Source organism: Dioscorea cayenensis, chromosome 10, assembly GCF_009730915.1.
Source record: "Dioscorea cayenensis subsp. rotundata cultivar TDr96_F1 chromosome 10, TDr96_F1_v2_PseudoChromosome.rev07_lg8_w22 25.fasta, whole genome shotgun sequence".
Lineage (NCBI taxonomy): Eukaryota > Viridiplantae > Streptophyta > Magnoliopsida > Dioscoreales > Dioscoreaceae > Dioscorea > Dioscorea cayenensis.
The window spans coordinates 16262466-16272257 of record NC_052480.1 but is presented as its reverse complement, the minus strand read 5'-3'; the positions used below and the strand labels follow the sequence as shown (position 1 = coordinate 16272257).

General features: G+C 43.9%; 1 non-coding gene across 1 annotated transcript; it reads left to right on the top strand.

Moving 5' to 3' along the window:
* The first annotated feature begins 7273 nt into the window (after positions 1-7273).
* On the top strand, positions 7274-7380 carry LOC120271231. Its single transcript, XR_005539851.1, has one exon. It is a non-coding gene; the product is annotated as a small nucleolar RNA R71 (small nucleolar RNA).
* The last annotated feature ends 2412 nt before the right edge of the window (positions 7381-9792 follow it).

Genomic DNA, 9792 nt, shown 5'->3' with positions numbered 1-9792 from the left:
AAGAGCGCATTCTACAAGTACGGAAAATTTCAACACTAAATACTAAAAATCAATGCTCTAGCTAAAAGCTTGAATCAAAAAGGGCGACAAACCCAAAATCGTGTAAGTGTGTGAACTCACTCAAGTCAAACCAAAGTATACTCCTTAAAGTTCTACGTACAAGGGACTTATTTATCTATAAAAGGTGACAAAAATTCAAAAAGGGTAGTAGCTTCACACATCCTCTAAGGTAGTCCTTTCCAAAGCGGCCACTAAGGTGGCTTTCACACTTTCGAGGTGGTAGCTCTTTCTACCGGGGTGCTAGTGATAAGTGCTTGTCTGTTAAGAATGTGAAGTGTTCTTTCCTTACAATGAGCATTACTTTTATCAGGTTTAAGCGCTAATACATGTGTATTTGTATTCTTTTGCGTAGGTAGGGTTGTGAAGATATGTTTTAAGAAAAGAAGCCAAAAGTAGATCTCGAATGCACTATTTGATGAAATCTTGGAAGGAACAAATGAGAAGACAAAAGTTGGGCTCAAAGATACGTGAATGTGTGCCAACCTCTATGTATTCAAGCAATTACATTTGCATATCCCGACTTGTGAATTGTTAGCAAGATCCTCACCAATGAACCCGTTTATTAAATAAGTGACCAATCTATGGCATAAACGTGTGCCTGTTTATGTTGCCTTGATGAAAAGTGGATTCGGGAGTGTTTTTTGGTGGAGTAACGTAGCAAATCAGTGTAGCAATTCACTGTAGTAGTTACTGTTCACAGCCCGCGAAAAATCAGAAATTCAGAGAATCCACACGGGCGTGTGGAAATTCCACAGGGGCATGTGGAACATCCACACGGCCGTGTGGATGCCTGATTCCAGCCCTTTAAAAGCACCGATTCAGCCCTGATTTCTCCATCTTTTCCCTTATCTTTTCTTCCACCATTTCCCATCTTTGGAGGCGCCGGCGGCTAGGGTTTGGAGAGGCTTTAGCAAGGCTTTGGAGAGGTTTGACGGCCTTCGACAACGTGTTTCCTTTGGAAGAGAGCTATTGGGGGACCTTTCGTCGGCACCAATCCGGCAAGGTGTGCCTTAGCTTTGACGAGGGGACCTTTGACGAAGACGCGGCAGATCTACAAGACCTTCGACATGAACACAAGGGGGTTTTCATTCATGGATTGCATCTCTTTACTTTTGATTTCATTATCTATTGTATTTTGCTCCATGGAGAGCTAAACCCCTAGTGGGTACTTGGGTATTTGTGAACCCTAGGATGTATTTGTTTCATTGAATCTCTTTATTATGCTTTCAATTAATTGATGTTTTTTGTGAGTTCCAATCTTGTAGGATTGATTGTTTGAATAATCCCCTAGAGTGACACTAGGGTTGACAGTTCTTGTTGGTAGCTCTTGTGAGTGAGTGACACACCATGAGAGTTAGACAAAGCTAGATTGGAGAGGGTTGAGAGGGTGAGTCGAGAGGTAGCAGAGCGTCCCCTTTCCCTTCTGATGTGATTTATCCTACCTCCACGTTCCAAGAGTTCTTTGCGGCCATAGTAGAGTGAATGGGCTAAGGGATGACCTTCCGCTGGGGCTTAGTTAGGAGTACAACGGAGTGAAGCGTTGAAGTGATTTTAGCACCTAGGGCTTAATTGTGGTTAGGGACCTTCCACCTGGACCAAAGGTTCAGGTCTATACATAGGAATAGGGTTTATCACTTGGAATCCCTAGAACTCATTGCAATTCTATACGAGTGCGAGGTTGAGAGGTTATTCAATTTCTCCTCTGAGACATGTATAGAGTTAGGCATGGTTGACCTTAGATTTGGGACCATGTATTAAAGGATCTCCAAGACTCATTAATGCATTAGTTAGAAAGCATAATAGGGGGGTTTGCACTTGGAACGATTGTCTTAGGCGGAACAATATCCGGGTACCCCGTTTATCGTCATTGCCTCCCCTATCTTTTACTTGAACCTCCTTTATCTTTTCTTATTTTCATTTGCATTGAGTTTGTTTTCACATCACTTTCAACATATTTTCATTCTATTTAAATAGCAATCTTGGTGGTTCTAAGCACTATTCCCTGTGGATTCGACTACCCTCTCACCGTGGTATTATTCCTTCGACACCCGTGTACTTGCAGTTTACACGCATATTCGGTCGTGTCAAGTAGCTTTCACACATCCTATGAGATAGCTCTTTCTCTCATTAGGGCATAACTAGTATCCCACTTATGAGAGTAGCTTCATACATCATAGGTGGTAGCTCTTTCCACCCAACAAGCACAACTAAACAACAAAACTATTTTGTTCTTTCTTTTCATTTTTTTTTCAGAATTAACACAAGAAACAACTATAACTAGTTACATCAAACATGAGTTTCCAAAAGAGTTCAAAGAGTGAGTAGTGCAACAAGTGTCAATCGGGCAAAAATTCCTAGAAATTCAAGCAAAAACTAGAGCATGAAAACATTCAATGTTAAAAATTCTCCTAAACTCAAGAATACAATCAATGCAACTAAGGTGAACCGCCATTGGCTATGTGAGCATGTATATCAATTCGAGTATATATAAAAGATAAGACAATGAATACAACTCGAGATACAAAATAAACTCATAAGGAAAGTCCTTTCTGAGTAAACAAGTCCAAAATAGAATGCGGAAGTAAAAGACGAGGAAAATAAAATCAAATGTCGATGTCGCGCTCTGGATCCTCTGTTGCTACTGGTGCTAGATCAAAGGGCAGTGCCGTGGAGGTGGTGAAGGAGGTGCCGGAGATACCGAGGGGGCTCGAGGAGTCCCTCGCCATAGGACAAATGATGAGCCGATGTCTCGCTCTAAAATCTCATCAGAATGTGTTGAAACGCTCCATGAACTCAGATCATCGTAGGCGACCTACGAGCCCAAATATCGGCAATCTCACTGGCCTCTGCTACCTCGTCTCAGATCACCCCCACAAAGACTCTCGAGCCTCTCAAAATGATCATGGGCTTGAGATGGTGAAAACATGTGCACGGGGGGTGGGTGCTCTGTCACCGGAGGTGCCTCGGTCTCCATAGGTCCTCTGTCACCGGAGGTGCCTCGGTCTCCATAGGTTCTCTGTCACCGGAGGTGCCTCAGCTATCTCTGGGACAGGTAGAACCAGAGTATAAACCCCCGTCCGAACCGTATGGACCATGCCCATCAATCTCATCGTCTCCAGGCTTAGGGGCGCAGGTATACTCGTCTTCTCGGCCACGCGAATCGCCAAGAAGAGACCCATACCAAGAGCTAATCTCATAATGTATGGACCTGAGAAAATCGCTACCAATCTGGCATACTGGCCCTGATGTCGAATGTACTCAGCGATAATGTGCCCTAAATAGATCATTATACGCTGCATCATCGAATACAAGTACAGAAGCTCTTGCCGGCTTAAAACGCTAGTGCTATCACCATAACTATTCACCGACCTACTCATGAGGGCATGTAGATATCGATACGTAGGTCGGGAAAGACATGTGGCCTTGGACACCCCCGGTTCTTACTGGCCCTAACCACATAATGCTCTTTAGGCTCTTTGCGGGGTCAAGGTTCTAAGATAATCTGTCGGTAACTGAGAGTACTCTTCAGTGTCTATAAATGCCTCCTCGTACAAGCCGAGCTGAATTGAAAATTGAGTGATACTCAGACTATAGTGATGTCCAAGTGCTCTGAACTAAACAGCGTCGAGGTTGCCGAATCTCACATAGGATCTGTCGAACTCGATTGACGACAGAACCTCTAGTGTAAGCTCCCGGATTGCTGGCTCTCTAATCGACAATAACTGCCTCCAACCACCCACTGAAATGATTTCCTCGACCTCATCAGTGAACTCATCCCCCTATTGCAAATCTCTCAATATACTCATGTCCAAGAACAAAGTTTGTCTGAACCAAAGTCTCGACAGACGCTCAAAATGAGCCTGATGCTCGGGAATAGTGAATCTCATGTTCTCGAACTCAAGAGATGACTCTCGCGGACGCTTATCAGCTTGCTTCTTTGACCTGGGTGCCATAATCTGCAAAATTAAAAAGAAAATCTATCAAACAAGTTAATTAAACATAACTGCTGAAATCCACACGGTCGTGCGGAATTTTCGCACGCCCGTGTGGATCCACGGGCCGTGAACAAACGCACGACCATGCCTCAAACTCCACAAATGCACCATTGCAACGCTTCTCCTTCATTCTAAATATAAATAACAATTCTAATTGAAGGAACGAAGCATTATTGACTAGTTTCACCGATAAAAATCATGAATTCGCAAAGGAAATCAAAGATAGGGCTTATCGTCGAGTTGAGATGAGAAAGCTTTGAAAACGGCCGAAAAACCAAGCAAAATCCTTCCAAATTGGCGATACGAGGTCGGGAAACAATATAGGAGTGCTCTCAGACAAATGGAGGATATGAGGGTGAAGAGAAACAATAATTCTTTTAAAAGGACTCGCGCCTCTTGGCGTTCTGTACATTCGCAAGGGCATGCGGAAATTACCCATGGCCGTGTGTCTCCACAGGAAAGCCTTACAGGGGCAGATGAGCGCCCCTGTGCGCTCTCAGGAAAGCACTCACTTCCTCTGAATGCAAATACACGGGCGTGTAGAAAATACCCACGCCCATGTGCCCAACCCACAGGGGCAGTCACACGCCCCTGTGGCATCTCTGGACATCCAAGAAAAATTGCTAAGTGTTCCACACGCCCGTGTGAAAATTCCGCACGGGCGTGGACATTCACAGGCCCAACTCACAGGGGCATGCGTACGCCGCCTGTGTCTTCTCGGGATGGAGAGAGCTCCTCTAGAGAGATTCGTACGGGCATGCAGAAATTACCCATGCCCGTGCAATTTTAACAAGGTCGCCCACAAGGGTGAGTACACGCTCCTGTATGCTTTCGGGATAATCTGCTAATCTCTGCAAGAATTTACACGCCCATGCAGAAATTACCCACAGGCATGCGAGAATTGCCTGGTCGTTCACAGGGGCGAGTCCACGCCCCTGTGTCTTCTCTGCATAAGCTTGTAATGCAAATTTACGGGTGTGGGGAAATTCCACACGCCCGTGTGTTTTCTCTAGATGACTTAGAAAATTGCTGAACATGTTTACACACTCAGAGCCTGCCCTAATATGCAAATTTTACCAGTGAAAAACATAAGAAATAGCTTAAACGATACAACTTCGTCAAATCCTCGTGAAAACACACGATGACAATTCAAAACCCACAATAAAATCACAGCACAAATATATAAAAATCAAGACACCAACACTCAACACTTTATTCATGCACACACTGAACTACTAAACGACAAAAACAGTAAACACTTGGGTTGCCTCCCACGAAGCGCTTGTCTAACGCCACTTAACTTGACATACCTTGTCTTACCTCACGAGGGCTCATAGATGAAAGTTGCCCTCTTACCCATGGCTTAGAAACATGATGAGCAAAGTCTCTTGAAGGTAGAGGGTGAATTATCAGGCTTGGGACCACCTAGCAAAGGTTCATCCAACTTCTTTTGTTCCCGCACTTCTCGAACAGCCTTGGAGCATTTCCGGTGGCGTCTCCTAGCCCTCTTCATCTTTCGGAGCACCTTCTTCAAGATTCCCGGAGTAGATGGTACTTCTTCTGTCGAACCAAGCATCATTACTTCTTCAGTATCCACCTCTTGGTCGAACAGACCCTCATACGGGTCTGGATTCAAAATTTCCTACATGTATTCATCAACAATCTCATCAGTAGTGTCTAGAAAATACAAAGTATCAATGAAATCAAGAGAATACCGCATGGCTTCAGCAAGGCGGTATGTGAGCTTGTCATCTCCGACTCTCAATGTTAGCTCTCTGCCGTCCATTTGAATCAGGGCTTTGGAAGTCCGTAAGAACGTTCTCCCAAGTATCAAGGGTACATCCGCATCCTCATCGACGTCTAGCTCTACAAAGTCAACCAGAAAAATGTACTTGTCCACCTTGACGAGCACGTCTTCGATGATGCCCCTCGGATGTCTCACCGTTCGATCCGCCAATTACAAAGTCATCCTAGTAGGCATAGGCTCGCCCAAGCCTAGCTTTTGAAAGAAGGTGTATGGCATGACGTTGATACTGGCCCCTGAGTCCTCCAATGCCATTTTTTCACTTAGATTGCCAATATTATACTGAATGATGAAGCTTCCCGAGTCTTTCTTCTTGTTCGGCATGTTCTTTTACAAAACCACCGACCAAGATGCATCTAAAATCATTGAAGCATTCTCCTCTAATTTCCTATTGTTGGTCAACAAGTCTTTCAAGAATTTTGCATACTTAGGCATTTGAGCCAATGCCTCAACAAAAGGAATATTGATGTGGAGTTGTTTGAACAAACTCAGTAACTTCTTGTACTATTCGTCCCCTTGGTTATTCTTCAATCTAGAGGGATAAGGGATTCTTGGCTTCAAAGGTGGGGGTGCCATCTCCTTCTCTTTGCTTCCTCCCTTCTCAACCTCTATAACCTCGGGTGCGTGTTTATTTGGCTTCTCACTTAGAAGCTTACCCTCAACCTCACGATCACTTCTCAAAGTGATTGCCTTCACATGCTCTCTAGGGTTGGTCTCGGTGTTACTCAGCAAGCTTCCTTGTGTCCTTTCCGATAAGGACTTCGTAATCTGCCCTACTTGATTTTTAAGATTATGCAAAGAGGTAGTGTGGTTGCGAAGTGTAGCCTCAACTGATTGGAACCTTGTATCAGATGATTACACAAACCTAGTTAAAGCCTTCTCCAAATCATTCATTCGGGTCTCCAAACCTGAAACTCTGTTTTCCATGTTTGGGGCTTGTTGTTGTTGTTGGAAACCCGGTGGTCCCATGGCCTTTTGTGGATCTTAGTTGCTCCACGAGAAATTGGGATGACTCTTCCAACCCAGATTGTAGGTATTGATGTATGGATTTCCATGATTCCTTATGCCATTACCCACAAAATTGACATTCTCAACGGAAGATGCATATCCTCCACCACACCCGGTACAAGTAGTCACGGCCGGCACTTTATTTGTAGTTAGGAGATCTGACTTCTTACTCAATGATTCCACTTGAGCCGCCAATGAGGTTACTGCATCTATCTCATGGAGGCCGGCCACCTTTTTTTTCTTCCTAGCATTCCATTGGTAGCTGTTTAACCCTATTTCATCAATTAATTGACGAGCCTCACCGGGGGTCTTGCTACGTAACGTACCTCCTGCTGCCGCATCCAAGAGTTGTCTTGTACTCGGATTCAGACCGTTATAAAAGGTCTGAATAATATTCCACTTCAGGAATCCATGTTGCGGGCACTTTCTCAGGAGCTCCTTGAACCTTTCCCACGTCTCAAACAGAGACTCCAATTCCAACAGTACAAAGGACGAGATCTCATTCCTAAGCTTTGTGGATTTTCCGAGAGGGAAATATCTGGCAAGAAAATCTTCTACCATCTCCTCCCATGTGGTAATCGAGGCTCTAGGTAATGAGTGTAGCCACTACTTCGCTCTCCCCTTTAAGGAAAATGGGAAGGCAACTTGATGGCATCATCCGTCACCCCGTTTATCTTCAGCATATCACACACCTCAAGAAAGTTCTCTATATGACTGTTCGGATCCTCATTGGCCAAACCATTAAACTGTGTGGATTGCTGCAACATGTGGATGAATGCCTGCTTCATTTTGAAGTTCTAAGCTATAATCGGGGCACGCACAATGCTCGATTGTGTACCCAATACTGAAGGTCTGGCATAATCGGATAATGTCCGCTGCTGCTCATTCTGTTCTGCCATGTTTTCAGATACTTCTACTTCCAAACCAGCTAGATTAGACTGTTCTTGCACAGGTTCTTTCCTTTTTCTTCTTAGTGTATGTTCAAGCTCAGGATCTCCTTCAATCAGTATGGAGGGGTTCCCTCAGGTCATAACTTGGAGCTGCACCCAAAAAGAAAGAAAAAAATTCAGAATGATGATAGAATAAGAAAATATGAAATAGAATGAATAAATAAATAGCTAAGAAAACAAAGTGCAAAGTATCTCTAAACACCTACTCCCCGGCAACGGCGCCAAAAACTTGACAGGTCCGTATATGTGTGTAAACCGCAAGTGCACGGGTGTCGAAGTAATAATCACAAATGAGTGGGTATCATATCCACAGAAAGTAGGGAATAAAGACAGTTGAGTTGTTTCTTAACTAATGTGGAAGATAAATAGTGATAAGTGTGACAAAATATGAAATAACGAAAATACAAACAACAAGATAGAAGGGACAAGTAAAGGATAAGGTAAGGGAATCGATAAAGATGGGGTACCCGGATATTGATCTGCCTAGGATAATTATTTCAAGTGCAAGAACCCTCTATTATACTTCCTAATTGATGCAACAATAAGTCGTGGAAATCCTTAATTACATGATCCTAAATCTAAGGTCCACCATGCCTAACTTTATACATGTCCCGGAGGAAAGATTTAATAACCTCTCAACCTCACACTCGCTTGGAATTACAATGAGCTCTAGGGATTCCAAGTGATAAACCCTATTCCTATGTATAGACCTAACCCTTTGGTCCAGGTGAAAGATCACTAGCCACAATTAAGCCCTAGATGCTAAAATCACTTCAACGCTTCACTCAGTTGCACTCATAACTAAGCCCCAGCAGAAGGTCATCCCTTAGCCCATTCACTCTACTATGGCCGCAAAGAACTCTTGGAATGTGGAGGTAGGATAAATCACATCGGAAGGGAAAGGGGACGCTCTGCTACCTCTCGACTCACCCTCTCAACCCTCTCCAATCTAGCTTTGTCTAACTCTCATGGTGTGTCACTCACTAACAAGAGTTGCCAAGAAGAACTCTTAACCCTAGTGTCACTCTAGAGGAACATTCATACAATCAAGTCTCCAAGATTGGAACTCACAATAAACATCAATTAATTGAAAGCATAATAAAGAGGTTCAATGAAAAGAATACATCCTAGGGTTCACAAATACCCAAGTACCAACTAGGGGTATAGCTCTCTATGGAGCTAGATACAGTCAATGAAATTGAATGTAAAAACAAAGCATCCATAGAAAAACCCCCTCATTAGTCATGGCGATGGTCTTGTGGAAATTCCTCTACTCGTCACAAGGGTCCCTTTGTCCGGCCTAGGATACACCTCGCCGGATCGGTGCCGACAAAAGCTTTTCTACTAACCTTCTTCGAAATTGCACATGATGTCGAAGCTATAGAACCTCTCCAAAGCCCTAGCCAATACCTCTCAAAACCCTAGCCGCCGCCCTCTCTCAAGTTGGGGAAAAGATGGAGAAACGAATGCTGAAATCGGGACTGAAATCGGCTTTTAAAGAGCTGGAATCATTATTCCACATGCCCATGTGGGTGCCCCTGTGGATTTTTCACACGGTCATGTCGAATTTCCACATGCCCGTGTGGATTCTCTGTTTTCTTGCTTTCTTTGCTGTAAGCAAAGGTCTGCTCTGCAGTATTTTTGCTACACTGTTTTCTATAGTACTCTACTACAGTACCGTCCTGAAATACTCCCGAATCCATACTTTCATCGAGATAACGCAAATGGGCACACATTTACGTCGTGGATCGCTTTGCTTCTTTAATAACAGACATGTTGGTAGAGATCTTGTTCCATATGCACAAGTCGGAATGCTTGAATGTGAGTGTCCTTGTGTCCCTCTAAATAGTTGTGCTAACTCGAGTACGAGGAGGTTGGCACACATTCTTGCGTCTGGAATCCGACCTATGTCTTCATGTTTGAACCTTGGCAAGATTTTCTCCAAATTAGTACATTACGACCCACGTTGGCTTCT